Here is a 16,280-nt window from a genome sequence, read left to right on the forward strand (position 1 = left end):
CATCGGGAACTCACCAAGGCCAGCTGGCCTGGGTCTGAAAAAGCCCGGGTTAAAACCAGTCTCGCTGAACATAGAGGACAATGAGGACTACTGAGACCTCAAGAACAATGGCAATGGGTTTTTGATCCTACTGTACCTATTGGTTTCGTGGGAGCCTAGGCAGTTTCGTGGATGCTCACCTTACTAGACCTGGATGGAGGTGGGTGGTCCTTGGACTTCCCACAGGGCAGGGAACCCTGATTGCTCTTTGGGCTGATGAGGGAGGGGGACTTGATTGGGGAAGGGGGAGGGAAAGGGGAGGCGGCGGTGGGGAAGAGACAAATCTTAAATAAATAAATAAATAAAAATAGTAATGTGTTCTTGTGTGTTAGGGTTCTCTAGAGGAACTGATGGATAGAATGAATAAACACAAAGGGGAACTTATTGAGCTGGCTTACATGGTAGAAATTAGGGTCCAACAATGATCATATTGCATGTTAGAGAGACTGAAAACCCAGAATCTGTTCAATGTATGAAGCTGGCTATCTCAGTGGCTCAGTCTGACTCTGAAAGCCTTGGGGAGTTACTTATCTTTAGTTTGTATTGGAAAGCCAAAGTAGATTCTAATGCAATGGAGGATGTCATCATCATCATCATCATCATCATCATCATCATCATCAGCAGCAGCAGCAGCAGCAGCAGCAGCAGCAGCAGCAGCACCATAGATAAACTTACCAAGAAGGGAAATCAAGTAAACAGATAGCACTGAGCTTTCCTTGGATCTCTTTTTATCTAAGGTGCCTGCCAAAAGATACCACCTATTAGCAGGAGGGTCTTCTCCCCTCAGTTAATCCTCTCTGAAAATGGCCTCTCAGACCTACCTTAAGGTGTGCCTCTCAGACAGTCAAGATGAACACACCTTGGATCCTGTTCTCACATCCAGCCACTCTACAGTGGGATTTCTGGTGTTTTCACAACAGATGAGAAGCGACAAACTTCAGAGCCGGTGTCTCAGCTACTCGTGTATGGGCTCCGTGACTGGGAGAGGTCATTCACCTTTGGGGCCTCTCTTTTGACAGTGGTGAGCAGGAAACGTGGTGTGGCTGAAAGAAATCTAGAAAGTTAGCTTCAGTTTAGAAATATAAGCTGTTGTTACCGAAGGGCCATCTGCTGCCCCTTTCAGAGAAGGAGGAAGACAGTCAGACTCATGCCAATGGCCATGGTGTCACTTTATGGACTGATAGGCACTGCCCCCATCTCCAGTACTGCAGACAGATTGTCACGGCATGTGACACTATCCTTATGCAAGAATATTACAAATTCAGTTTCTTGAGACGTTGTGCCAAACCCTTCAGCAACATAGAAATCTTCACATCTGCTTAGCTTCTCTGAATCACTAATTTTGGTAACTGGGCAAGGGAAGCTTGTCCGCAAGGAGGCTCTACCTTCCTTGTGCTGAATGAATGTGTGTGTGTGTGTGTGTGTGTGTGTGTGTGTGTGTATGTATATATATATATTTCATGTTTTGTTCTTGGGTTTGTAAAATACAGTATTGGCATTAGTAGTGGTGAGAAAACTGCCTCCAGTTCTTCTTAGAGCAGGGCAGGCAATAATCAAATAATTATACTCTTAGCTACTTAACTATTTTGGGCAAATGATTCTGGAAAGGGCTCATTTTGTCTTTTAAAGGAGAGAATCAACCAAATCCAAGCATGTTGAAAATGCCATAGGAAAACTTGTTGCTTTGTATGCTAATTAAAAATGAACTTTTTAATTAATGTATTAATGATACATACTAAGATGTTTATTATGATGTTTCCCTATATCCATATACTCTAACTGATCAAATCCAAATTTCCTTTGCCCCTAACCTCCAGTAATTATTACTCTGCTTTCTGGACAACTTAAAAATTTCTTTCTTTAAATCTATTTTTGTGTGTGTATGCACACGTGTGTGCATATGTCCTGGTGAGCCTGTGGAGATCAGAGAACAATGTTTTGGGTGTCAGCTGTCCTCTTCTACCTTGTTTTGAGTCAAGGTCACTCATGTACGACACAATGCACTGTCCTCGCTAGCTGTCCCCAGCTTCTGGGTAATTAATTCTCTTGTCTCTCCTCCTTTTTCTTCCTGGGGATGGAAGTAGGCAGAGCTTTGCAACCTGTAGCAGTTTGAACTCAAGACAGTAGTTCGCGCCTCACTCAGGCTCCTGGTTATGGCACTCTGGTGTTTGCTGGGAGATTACACAGGTCCCAGACAAGGTTACGGAGCATAGTTCACATCACCTATCTAAATGGGACGTTACTCTGTGAGGATGGCAAGCATCTTCAGTCATCGGGACCACCTGCATCTGCACATCTACACTGATGGAGTTTGCTGGTATTCTCTTCTCTACTTCTTTTACCCTTCAAAGGTTAGGCATCTGTTAGGGATATATATATCCCTAAATATATAATATATATATTTACTGTGCTCTTGTCCTAGGTCTTTGAGTCTTTCAAAGTTCCAGTCTCCTTCTTGCTGGTTTCCAGTGTCTTCTGATAATTACCCACCTCAAAACGTAGGCATCTGTTTCTTCCTTCTGCTCTCTGTGGAGGAGGAGGAGCATGCTGTCTTTTTCTGGCCTCCTTGGATCTCTTTTTTTTCCTGTGCATTTTCTTTGGAAGTTTGAAGAGGGGTTTGACCGGCCCTAAACTTTGGTGGGATTGTCATGTGGGTCCGGCAGACTGATCATGAACTATCTCATATTCAACGCCAGGAAAACACCGTTTTCCTACACCACAGATAAATTCCACACCAAACTATTTCCACTCTGGCTTAGGCTCTTAAAACAAGGACCTCATCTGAAAACAAAATTCATGATTTTCCAGAGGAGCCACATCTCCTTGGGTTGAGGCCTTCTCACTTTCTGAGTGAGCCCCAGTCACACTGGTTATCCTGCAGATCCGCCAACACTCAGTGTTCCTGCTGACCTCAGGGCCTTTGCACACACGATGCCCTCCCTCTTAGCACACTTACTGCTGGACCAGTGCTCCTTTAGAGAAGCTGCTACAGCCCTGCCTCAGAGCTGCCGGGCCTCCTTCTCTGTTCTACTGTAGAGCCTTCTCTTCCTCGACGGCACTCACCCTAGATCATTGCTGTCTTTTTTTATTTTAAATTTTTACTTTTTTGTGAAACGGTTTCATTGCCTCTCCAGACTGCAAGCAGAGTGGCCCTGTTTGAGTCACTGTTGGATCATCACCAGAGCGCAATGGCTGGCAGATAGTAAGTGCTCCGTACACACTTGTTGGTGTACCGATTCTCTGCACCCCGGTGGATGTCTTGTTCCCTACTGGGAATGTGTGTAGGCAGTAGTCACTTCTCCCCCGTAGACCCCTGGTCAGTGCTTTCGTGACATAGGCTGAGAGAAGTACCTTTGACAGTACTGGACAATGGCCAAGGGCCTAGAATCTTTAAGGACTCCCAGGAACCAGAGCAGATATTTAGGCAATGAGCCAGGAATTTAAATCTAATGTGGCTGAGATAGAGTTAATAAAATATCCCCGAGCTCTCTACATATGCTGCCTTCCCTTAGAATTGCAAATGGGCTCTGACTTATAGCGGCAGAGTTTCTATTTTCCAATTTGACTCTAGTGTGAAAGCCATATGCATGTAGTAGAAACACTACTATGAAGTTTGAATCATCATCTTTTTCTGGTCTCATGATACCCCGTCCTGTACGGTGCTGGTTTGTGATGGTGGGTGGAGCCTCAAACCTCAGTCCCTGTTCAGTCTTGTGTCGTCAGAGGAAACGAGACACACTAGAGCATCTGGCGTTTCTAAGCCAGGGTGTTTGGCAGCTTAAGCCTCAAGTGTAGTTGTAGTTGTTGTTGTTTTAACTCTTTGTACTCTTTGGGGACCCGCCACCCCGCTTCCAAATAGTCACATAGAGACTTATTATTTATAAATGCCCGGATTTAGCTTGGCTTATTTCTAGCCAGCTTTTCTTAAATTATTCCAAGTACCTTTTGCCTCTGGGCTCTTACCTTTCTCTATTTCTGTATATCATTTTTTCCCTTCTTACTCTGTGTCTGATTGTGTGATTGGGTGGCTGTCCCCCGCACCCCAAATCCTTCTCTCCTCCTTTTCTCACTCGTCCTCTTCTCTCTTTTTATTCTCAATGCCCGCCAGCCCTGCCTATCCATTCTCCTGCCTAGCTATTGACTGCTCAGCTCTTTACTAGAGCAATCAGGTGTTTTAGACAGGCAAAGTGACACAGCTTCACAGAGTTAAAGAAATGCAGCATAAAAGAATGCAACACATCTTTGCATCATTAAACAAATGTTCCACATCGTCAGCAAATGTAACACATCTCCAACTAATATTCCAAACACTTAAGTCATCATTTGCTTATGATACTTTAAACTTCTGCTACGTTTATTGGGAGGTAACACCATTGCAAACAGGAGCCATCTGCCTGGCCCTATCCAGTGGATCATGAGTGGAAGCAATGGTAGCTATCACACACAGGTGCTTAGCTACCTGGTCCCTTTTTAAACTTTTTCTGCTTTCATCATGATAGTCATGTTTGTAAAATATTGTTTTAAGGCATGTCACTTTTGTTCATGCTTTGTAACGTTTGTTTAATGATGTAAATGCTAAATAAATAAAAATCCCCTGTGGTCACGAGGCTGAGTCAGCAACCAGCTGACAGGAAGTAGTAGGGAGGAGCCAGGTGGACGAGGGTTTTTAAGGAGGGGGAAGAGACAGGTGAGTATTTCTTGGGAGACCTAGGGGGTGAGCTGCTTGCTATTCAGCCTCTCTGGGGAGCAGGATTCACCTCAACCTTTGAACCTTGAGTTCTTTAGAGGGACAAAGATTTAGGTAAGTTCCCTTTGTAGCTTTGAAAGAGTCGGTGCCTGAAGGAACAGAACTTTCTCAGGCTGCGGCTCTTGTGGCCAGACTTCTGCTGATAGCAGTGGAGAGTCACAGTTGCTGACTCCAATAGCCGTAGTTTAAAAGGCAGCAACACTTAAAAAAGAAAACAAGTCATGAGTTTCCTGAGACATAACTACCAGATGGAGGAGGCTCTCCTGATAGACCACACCTCCTTTTTTGTAAACAAAAAAGGAATCTTTGTTGTATTGTTATATTAAGGCTTCAGATTTAAGACTGATCTTAAGACCTTAGGGTTTGTTTTAAAATATTTTCAATCCAATAACTCTTTTGTGTACGTGGGTGTGTACATGGGCGTGTATGTGTGTGGGTACACACGCCATAGCACATATGCTCACGTGAGAGGACAGCTTGTGGGGGGTTGTTTCTCTCCTACCTTGTCAGCCCCAAGGGTTTGAACTCAGGTCTGCAGGATTAGTGGCAGATGCCTTGACCTGACCGTCAGCTAGCCCAGGGTTTGCTTCTTCCCGTAACGTTTCACAGACCATCCTGACTAATATTTTTAAATCTTCCTCATGATTCATTTTTGTCAAAAGCAAAGCATTCCTTTCCTTGTGAATCCAGATGATCTTATGCTCCCAAAGTTTGTACGAAGCACTCCAGGTGCCCCACCAGGGAGTTCTCCGACCCCGCAGCTCCTGACAACATTTGCTTGTGTGGAGTACCTCATGCACGTTTCTTCTCCTCTGCCAGGAGAATTATTTCCTATTGAATAAGTGTCTTCCAGACCCTGGTGGCACTTCTGACAAGCAAAATAGGATGAGTTATGCTTGGCAGGTTCCTGAAGAGCCTTCCTGGCTCTCACGTCAATCTGACATCTCCTGGTGAGCTTCATGTCTTCTCGAGTACATCTCTCGGAGGCCTCCCTCATCTCCAGTTATTCATCATCAGGTCCAGAATTGAAAGGCTCAGGCCCTGAGCCAGCAAAGATACTTCCCTATCAGGGCAAAGATGCTACCTGTCTTTGACAGCTGCCAGCGACGTCCTGTTGCCTTTTCCTTTCCTAAGAAACCCCGGGGAGGTTTTGAGGTATGGGTGATAGGAAGGGGATTCTCCAGGGGGTGGAGGAACTGGTGTTTAGAGTCAGATTCTCTTAGTGTTGGAGTCAGCTTCTAGCTTCTGATGGGCCTTGGGCAAGCGACTGCGCATTTCCTGCCCGCAGCAAAAGCGTGTGTGTGATGAGTAATGATGGAGCCTTCAGTAGGTGTCAAACCACCGATCACCCGGGATGGTCATAAGACACCAGCATTCCTTGCCAGGAAAGTCTTAAAAAGTTTAAATTTATGCATTAATTCACACGTTATTCCGATTGGCTTGAGAGCTTCCACAGAACAAAGAGGAGTGTTATTTTTTTTATTGTTATTGATTGTATTTCTTATCATCTTCAGATAATAGTCAAATTTCCCCTTTGGCATTCTGACCCACTCACTTTAGGGATTTTCCAACAGTTGGTGTCAGGGAAATAAAATGATGACCCCGTCTTTTAAGCTGTGGCTTGTTTAGAGTTTGATATTGGAGGGAAAGGCAGGACTCGGGGGCCGGGATGGTCCTTTCTGGGAGAGGGGCTGCTGGAAGGAGGAGTGTAGGCCTGTGTGTGCTTTGTCTGTAGAGGGGCCAGTGGGTGGTAGGTGGGTGGCTGCTGTCTATTTGGAGGTCCAGTGCTGTGGCCTTGTGAGTAACCGTGGTGGGTTTTGTGCAGGAGAAAGGAAATGCCAAAAGGGGCATTTCTGTGTCTTTATCAGTTGCTAGGTCTAAGGAGATGGTGAAGGTCATGGAGGTAGAGTCCTCTCTGGATGATGTATAGCAGATGAGAGGGCTGGTGGCTAATTGTCCTCCATAGTAACCCAGGGGCTGGAAATGAGTGATACTGGGTTTCTTGGTTACCATGGTGACCATGGTACCATTGGTTACCATGGTGGGCTAGAGACTGGGGCTAGGATTAATAAACTTCAGAAGAGAAATGCGAGTGGTCCGGAGGGAACTGTCTGCTCCACTTGTTGGCTTTCTAGAACAGAGCTCCTTTGGAGGAAAGGTGAATAAATGCTTGCAGGTCACTGTGCTGTGCGGCCTCTGATTCTGGAGCAGATGGCTGAGGACCTTTTAGCTGTAATAATGACTTAGGGTGATGTGTCTCACGTTGGGACAAATGCCCTTGCATCTTTAAGAGTGGCTGAGCTGGAGGCATGGTTGGGGAAACTGGATCCCACCGTACTGGAACCAGAATCCATCTGCTGATTCCTGGACACACTCTAGTGACCTCTTCCGCGAGACCTGCTGTGTGGCCAGATGGCTCTCCGAAGGCATGGTCCCTGTTAAATCAGATGAGCTGTGTCTCCCCGTCCTCCCCAGGATCTGAACAAGGCTCACGTGGGGGACATGGTCACAGTGATGATTTCATGATGTGTAAATGAGTTGGAGACGTGTATGTGCTGATTCTAACAGCTGTCCTCATGGCTGATGTTCAGTGCAGTCTGATGGGCTTTCCCAGGCTGCCCTGGGGCTGTGTTACCTCTTTGCTCTCTGAAGCTTAAGTCCAGTTCAGTTGTTCTTTTTGGATGAGCTCTGGGCAGAATTACCAGGAGTTTCTGAGGCTTCGGCTCCAAGCCCGGGGTTATAGTATGTTAAGGGCAATGTCTATCCCAGGGTTATAGTGTGTCAAGGGGAATGTCTATCCAAGGGCTAGGGTATGGTAAGGTGAATGTTTATGTAAGCATTTGTGGCAAGTTGTCTAAAGGTATCTCAGTAGAAAAAGGCCTAGGTGTCCAAGGAGCTAATAATAATTTATAACTTCATACTCAAAACACTGCTCTTGTCCACACCTAATTTGTTATTAGTAGCTGTGGTTTTGTTTTTTGACTACAGACACGAAAGTGTCTACGCTTCGAAGGTAACAAAACCCAGATCTACCCATCCAATGTTAATGCACATGAGAGTCAGTATTTCCAGCAATCATAGGCTGGTGGGGACATGTCCGGGATCCCCACCCACACCCTCTCCTTTACACGATTGGTGCTTTTGTCTGGATCATTCATGAGCAAGGCTGTCCTTGACAGTCCTTGTGTGTGTGTGTCTGTCCTAGAGTGGGACATAGCCAACCATGCCTGAAGTTTTTCCGTCCAGGGATCCCTTCTTTCTTCCCTCCCTCTCTCTGACAAGCTCTCCCTATAAGTTCAGGCTGGCCTTGAACTTTCCTTCTCACCCACTCAGCCTCCTGAATGCTAGACTCTCTGGCTGGCTGAGATTTTCTTTAGACCGCATCAGCAGCACCTCACATACAGCTTGTGGTATACCACTCCTGCAAATGAGTCTTACCTTTCTCTCCATTCCGTCTCCTCGCAGTGTAAGCTCTCTGAGAAGGGAAGTGGTCTTGTGAGAACTTTGCTATGCTGGGGATCTAGAGATGGCTCACGTGTGATCTACACAGCGCTACTTCCCCAGGTACAATGCTCTCCCACAGAGCCTGGGCCACAGAAGTGATTCCATGGGAGTCCGCTGGCTTATTTGGTTAATAATGCCTACCGTGTTTTCAAAGTTTTAAGCTTTCACTACCTATTTAATTAAAAAAGGCGGAATGAGGCGCTATCGCCTCTGCTGTGCGTAATTGGAAAACCTTGCTGAAACAGTGCACCTGGGAACCAGAATTAGACGCTGTGCCAAGGTAAGGCAATTACAAACCATTTGATGGAGACGGTGGTCATCTGAGTCTAGAGTTGTTTAGAGGAGGCAGACATTTTCTTTGTAGCAGTTATGAGTCCTGCTGGTCCCATGTGTTAGGAAGCCTTTGGTTACTTTAAATCTCCTTCGTTGTCTTTTAGTGTTTATTTTTATTTTGTCCACACTGATGGCAATCCAGCATTAACTGTAGCAGCCATCTGCTTAAAATCTCCAGTGAGTAGAGAGAAACCCGTCTTCCTCCACGATTCTTCGCATTGGGTAGGCTGTTCTTGCTCTCCTCTTTGGGCTGCGCTAGTTCCCTAGTTGCTAGGACAAGCGAAGTGTTTTCTGTCCCTGGACCTTTGCACACGTAGCTGCTATGCCTGCTGTGTCTCTGGTTCTTTATCCTGCTCGCATCTGGCTAACTTTTTGGCTTGTCAAAAGGGAATTTTAAATCGCCTATCACAAGGAGGGCTGTGTGCCAGACTGTACCACAACAATGGACTTACATTCTGGACGGAGGTTACAAAGTTTAAAATAATTTTATTAGTTACTTTCACTGTTTGCGATCTGTATTCTCCACCAGGGGCAGGATTCTGTGAGGCAGGAACCTGTCCATTTTACTCTCTGGTGGGCTCCTCCCAGCCCCATCCTGACAGGCAGGGTTCCACACGTGTGTGTCAGCTAGAGGGCCAGAGAGAGTGTGCGATGCCTCGGCTGGAGGCCTCTTGCAGACCAAAGCTGGTGGTTTCCACCTCTTTCTTGGCCCTGCTCCAGGTGCTCACTGAGCCACAGAATTTCCTCCCCTCCCCCACCCCACCCTAGCCCCTGTCACTGGGTGTAAGAGGGCTGGTGACAATGGCTGAGGAAAGCAGTTTGGGAGCCCCTCACACTCCATCTTCCCCGAGACCTCCAAGTGTGAGCATTTGCTAGACAGAAGGGAATGGATTTGGTGATTTGTCTTCTCAGGGAGACAAATCCAGATGAAATGTCAAAAGATGCCATTGTCTGAGGTGACAGGGGACAGCCTGGTATAGGGCCTGGCTTCTCACCTGGGAGTTGGTGGATAAAAGAATGACCTCATAGCTAGGGAAAGGGAAATCTGCATCTGAGGTTTTCCAGCTGTTCAGCCAGAATGCCCCATCCAAGAGCTGACCTTTAAGTGGCGAGAGGCGCCAGCCTGCTGGGACAGACCAGAAGAGTCAAGCTAAGAGACACGGATGGCAAGTCTAACCTAACAGAGGGTGGAGCAGCTTCTTGACCTGACAAGTGGCAGTCAGGCTGGAAACAAGGCCATGGGGTGCACAGGGCTTCCGTGGAGGTGGCGATGCTGAGGAAGGGGTGGGAAGCTGGAAGCGTCTCTCCTGGCTCTCACTTGGCAAAGATGCCTGGGCCGGGGGAGGGGGAGTTGTCACTCATCTTTAATGAGTATTCAGCAGTACTGGCAAAGCTCACGTGAACGGCTTCATCCCAGCCCCTGGGAACAGATAACTCTTTTTCGTTTCTCGAACAATGAAATAAGCTTTGGAGAGATGGGATGAGATCCTGGAGTTCCCGGGCTCATAGTGGTGGTGCTAAGGTTTCTGATACCTGGGTCAACCGTGGGTCCTCCCAATAAACCACAGGTTTGGGCCAGCTTTGCAGCTCCCTGGAGACTGTGGCTACAACCTCTTACCGCTCCACTCTCTTCCTCACTTTCAGGAGCCTCCTCTTCTTTCTCTTTCCCCCTTTCCCACCCACCAGCACTGGGAGCTGTCAAAGGGACTGCTCCCTGAAGTTTCTTCTGCTTGTTCCTTCATCTCAAGAGGGACCTGATTTTGGTATCCAGGGAGGCCCAAGGGTGTGGCATTAGAGGTGATACAAAATGGCAGGCTCTGGAATACACAGCTTTTTCCCAGGCTAGGTAGAGCCTATGTGTACCCAGGACATTGTGGGCTCCACTGAAGCCATCTTCAGGCCTAGGAAACTGGACCTAGAAGGGAGGAACATTGGCTACTTTACCCACCCTGTCCAGACTGGGACCACGGGTCCAATAGAGTAGCATCCTTGTCACCTCTGTCCTAACCACTCACCTCACCTTGTGACTTTGCATGTTTTATTTCCTCCTCTTCTGAATCTGGTCATCCTACTTGCTCTGAATAGAAAAATAATTGAGAAGCGGCAGTGTGGCTTGCAGCCTGGACCTTATGGAACTTGTGTGTTTGCGTGTGTCCTCTTGCTGTCTCCCTGGGGACAATATGCTTGACCTATCTCGCTGATTGATGAAAGTGGGAGTATGGGGACGGGAGCCAGGACCAGAGCTGCCTGGCTGCGGAGCCCAACAGTCGGTCTAGACAGGGCCCGAATCTGTCAGGAGCCATTTCCCCCCTAAAAATCATTACAGGAATCACCCTGGGGAGTCTGCAGAGAACCTCACACCCATAATTATGTTCTATTGAGAAAATCTGCCCCTCACCCAATTAACTGTTAATCTGTTAGCGGAACCCGCCTCACATTCCAGCTATCCAGGGAACTAGGTGTGGCAACTTGTGACTTCTGGCCTACCCGTCCGAATGTAACCTGGCCTACGTGACCTGGAACACGCGGCAAGAATCCAGTTGCCCTGCCCCCCATTCCTTACCATATATAAACTGTAACCCGTCCCTAATAAACGGAGGCTTTGACAAATCTGCTTGGCCTCCTTCTTCTGTCTTAGCTCATTCCCTTCCAGGTAGCGCCCCTCCGTGACCCTGGAATAACTGATTGCAGGGTGGGTTACAAACCCCTAGACTGAGTAACCCACCCCAACGCAATCGACACGAATCTTCAGTCTCTAGACGCCCAGGTGAACACGCCTGGCACAGACCACTCCACAGAGGCATGGGAATCATGATTAGTTTTGGTTTCTGCTAAGCAGAGGCACTTGAAAAACCAACAGAAAAACCAACTAAGTGCATTATATAGAAAGTTAAAAATAAAAAAAAAGTCGGCAGTGATGGCGCACGCCTTTAATTCCTGCACTAGGGAGGCAGAGGCAGGAGGATCTCTGTGAGTTCAAGGCTAGCTTGGTCTACAGAGCAAGTTCCAGGACAGTCTTCAAAGAAACCTTGTCTCAAAAAAACAAAAGAAAAGTAGTTGGCCCGACTTTATCTATAGGAAGGAATTTAGGAGCTGACGTTACCTTTTACATTGCAGATGAAAATCTGAGTCTTAGGGAAGTGACCTCACTTGTTCCCAGGTCACACAGCTGCTTTAAGAAAAGATTCCATTTCCCAGTCCTGGCTCTTTAGGGACTCTGCTTACACATTTGCCTGCCTTGCTCCTGGGCACTGCTGATGACATACTGGGTGGCAAGGGTCTAAGGAAGTGGATGAAGGTCAAGTGTGTGATTCCTCTTAGCCAGCATCTCTGCTCTGTAGTGTCTTGTCCTTTCTTCATATGTCCCTCTAGGATGTGAGACAGAGAATCAGCTGTAATCTAGGAGGAAGGCCCCAGAGTGACCTTTGGCTCCAATAGCTGCTAAGCCCCAGAATCGCTTTTGAAGTTTTCAGTGCCAAACTGGTTCCATTCCCAGAGCACTGTGACATGGCTTCAGGCCTATTTGGGCAGTTGGCTTATATTCCGGGCATGTATCGCTTTTCTACGGAGTCAAGAAACGCATGCCTTTGGAGACAGACCGTGGCATGGACCAACTGGCTGTATCTTCCTCAGCTGCCAGCTTTGCCCTCCACACACCCACTCTCCGCCAGATGGACAAAGGTGCGGCTCCAGACAGACTGCCAGGTGTGAGTCTGCATCGATAGCTGTGTGTGTGTGTGTGGCCATTTGTGTGTGACCATGCGTGTGAATGTGCTTGTGCACAAGTGACTGGGATGGGTGGGACTGAGCCAGTCTCATTTCCTAGCAGGAACACAATGGGTTCAATAAATTAATGCTGTGCTCTTCAGTAATTCTTCTGCCCCAGGTGTCCCACTTGTCTTGTTTCCTCTCCCCCTCCGCTCCCTGGAAGTGCAGTAATTAGATCTGCGCTGGGAGACTCAGAAGATTTCAGCTCAGTTATGAAGGGATGGAGGCGCGAAGGTCATCACGCCTGACATCTACTTATTGTAATCTTGTAATTTCCGTTTCACTAGACTCTGTGGTAGACAAGCGGGCTTAACAGGGCACCGAGGGAAGGTACTGACCCCAACTCCCTTCTGCATGAAGAAGGAATAAAGAACATTTGCAGAACAGCAAGCAGCAGCTTCCCTCTCCAGCAGCTATTGGTTGTTTAGGGCACTCATTGCAATGCTAAGATCCCTACCCCTGGTAGCTCATGGAATACATGTTCCACCATTGGCATGTGCTTTACCCTTCCTCTCAGACATCCCTCTTTCAAGTGGGGCAGTGATGGCACACACCTTTAATCCCAGCACTCAGGAGGCAGAGGATCTCTGTGAGTTCGAAACCAGCCTGGGCTACAGAGCTAGTTCTACGACAGCTGTTCCATAGCTGTTACACAGAGAATCTCTGTCTCAAAGCAGCAAACAAACAACAACAAAAACCCCTCTTTCTTGGCTCACTCAGGACACCCTATAACCATTTGTCCTCAGGGAACCTGGAGACTTGTAGTCAAGGGACCATCCAGGCTTCTGGTTTGCACAGTTTTCTGTCTGATTCAAACCCAGTCACCTGAGACAAGGACCCAGAAACTGCTGGACTGATAGGTATGGGAAGAGGACTAGCCCTACATGAGCCCATCTGCCTGCCCCACCTGCCAGCCTGGATGCTTCCTTCAGTTTCCAGGTGTCAAGGACTGTGGGATTAGGACGCCAAGCTTCAAGCTGTTGAGGAGAGATTTAGGGCTGCCCCCTGTTCCTGAGGATATTCCATGCCATGGTCCTGCCTGGCAGAACATGTGAGACTCACCCAGGAGGGTTTATACCTGCCCATGGTCAGACTTTCCCTAAGGCAGTAGTATCAGTGGAGGCTGGGCATGAGCAAGGCATTTTCACTGTGTTCCCCAGTGATCTGCATATGTAGCCAATGTTGGAGCCAGTTTCCAGACAGACAAATCCCAGTGAGGGCTTTGAGAAGGAGGTATCTGAGGCCATGCCAGTGGGCAATTCTGTGAATGGAGACCCTGCCCAGACTAGGCTGAATAATACCCCCAATCCTGAGACACTGTGTTCTTCTTCTGCATGGAACCTTTACATGTTATGTTAGTTTGAGAAATTTATTTATTAATGAGTTTTATCATGACATCTTTTACATGTGTGGCATATGCTTTTGGAGAAAGATTTTCTACAGATATGATGGAATTAAGTATTTGGTTTATCCAGGTGGGTCTTAAATGCCATCACAAGTTCCTTTTATAAAAGAAAGCGGACAGAGATTTCACATGTGTCTTAGGGTTTTATGGCTGTGAAGAGACACCATGGCCATGCAACTCTTATAAAGGAAAACATTTAATTGGGGCTGGCCTATAGTTCAGAGGGTTAGTCCATTATCATCATGGCAGGAAGCATGTTGGCACACAGGCAGGCATGGTGCTGGAGAGGTAGCTGAGAATTCTACATCTGGATCAGCAGGCAGCAGGAAGAGCGGGTGACATTGGGCCTGGCTTATGCATCTGAAGCCTCAACGCCCACCTCCAGTGACACTCTTCCTCCAACAAGACCACACCTACTTTAACAAGGCCACACCTCCCAATAATACCATTCCCTATGGGCCATGGGGGTCGTTTTTCATTCAAATCATTGCCGAGGGGTAGTTGGCATGGGTATAGAGCAGGGAGAGATTGGAAGAAGTGGACCTTGAAGTGCTAGATCACAGTCCTTGGATACTAGAAATCAGTAAAAGCTGAGTCAAGTGTATATCCCCTGTAGGTTGCAGAAGAAGTGCAGTCCTCCTGACATCTTGATTTTGGTCTGTTGAAGCTTATCTGTATCTTCTAGCCTCCAGCATGGTAGGCTAATAATTACATTATGTTTCGACTTCATGTTTGTGGCCATAGGAGACTAATGTGCTTCTCTTTGAACTGTCCAGCAGAGGTTGTCTATTATAGGGTATTCGTTTCTAATCCCTAACTCAACTGATACACACATGAATTGTATCTTGTCACTACCTGGCCAAGTAGCATAACCCAGGAAACTGGCTTTAATTGCAGCAACCAAAGAGGCTGATTGACAATTCAGTGTTTGGTTAGGATTGGTGTAGGACTCAGTAGGTTGGGCTGACATCCTTCATGGCTCTATTTTTGTTGGTTACAGGAGGCTCTAGAGGAAGCACTTGTGTGTGTGGTGTGTATGTATGTGGTGTGTGTGTGGTGTGTTTATGTGTGTGTGTATGGTGTGTATGTGTGTGTCTGTGTGCAGAACAGGGTGGACTACCATAGAGAAATGACAAGAGCTGAAGGGAGGGATGTGCCACACATTTTGCAGAAAAGGATATACAGGCAAGCTTGGCTGAAAGAGAGTTTGGAGTAGGTGCTTGTACGTCAACAGCAGTGTTCAGAGTCACTGGCAGGGTGGTGCCAAGACTTCAGCATGTAACACATACTCCCTGAGTCATCTCCATTGACATGGTTCACTGATCATGTTCTGAGAAATTCTGAGCTCAGGAATCATTGAGATAGGAAGTTGAAAGCTTTGATTGTACCCAAACTGACTTTACTCTTTGGAAAAATTTAAACAGTATTTGGCTCACTACTCAACATTTCTAACTCTCTCAGACCTTAAATGTTTATTTTTGGTATGGTAATAGACACATGTGCGCACACACACATACACACACATGTGCACACACATACACACTCAACAAACAAAAACCAAATATTATAATGAAAACTGTTATCCGCTATCTACTTCTTTCTAACCCAATTCTACAGAAGCAACTTAAAAAATCATTCAGCGTTTGCCTCTGTTTTTTTCCCTGTTGTGTGACTTTTCCTGGGAGATGTGTGTTGTGGACTATTAGTTGAAGATGCATTACATTAATTTATGCTGTGGAATATTTGTTTAATGATGCAAAAATGTGTTGCATTTGTTTAACTCTGTGAGACTGTGTTACTTTGCCTGTTGAAAACACCTGATTGGTTTAATAAAGACCTGAATGGTCAGTAGCTAGGCAGGAGAGAGAAATAGGTGGGGCTGTCACACAGAGAAAATAAATAGGAGGAGAAATATGGGTTCAAGAGAAGAAGGGGACAGAGAGCAAGGAGTGAGAAAAGGAGGAGAGGGGGACACCAGCGGCCAGCCACCCAGCCATATGACCAGCTACAGGAGTGAGGAGGAAAGAAAGGTATATAGAACAGAGAAAGGTAAAAGCCCAGAGACAAAAGGTATATGGCATAATTTAAGTTAAGAAAAGCTGGCTAGAAACAAGCCAAGCTAAGGCCAGGTACTTATAAGTAAGAATAAACCTCCATGTCTTTATTTGGGAGTGTTGACAAAGGTTTCTGTCCTGTCCAGTCCAGCAGTCATTCAGTCCCAAAGAAACAGAAAGAGGTCTACATTAATTATAAACTGGTTGGCCGATTAGCTCAGACTTTCTTATTAACTAACTCTTTTTTTTTAATATTTATTTATTTATTATGTATACAATATTCTGTCTGTGTATGTCTGCAGGCCAGAAGAGGGCACCAGACCCCATTACAGATGGTTGTGAGCCACCATGTGGTTGCTGGGAATTGAACTCAGGACCTTTGGAAGAGCAGGCAATGCTCTTAACCACTGAGCCATCTCTCCAGCCCCTA

General features: G+C 46.6%; 1 long non-coding RNA gene across 1 annotated transcript in view; it reads left to right on the plus strand.

Annotated features, from left to right (window-relative positions):
* The window catches only part of LOC126497248 (uncharacterized), a 55,509-nt gene that overhangs the window by 1,943 nt on the left and 37,286 nt on the right, over positions 1 to 16,280 (plus strand). The gene's annotated exons all lie outside the window — the stretch shown is intronic.

This window comes from Alexandromys fortis, unplaced genomic scaffold (assembly GCF_014885135.2).
Source record: "Alexandromys fortis isolate MF-2015 unplaced genomic scaffold, M_Fortis_MF-2015_v1.1 scaffold_21, whole genome shotgun sequence".
Lineage (NCBI taxonomy): Eukaryota > Metazoa > Chordata > Mammalia > Rodentia > Cricetidae > Alexandromys > Alexandromys fortis.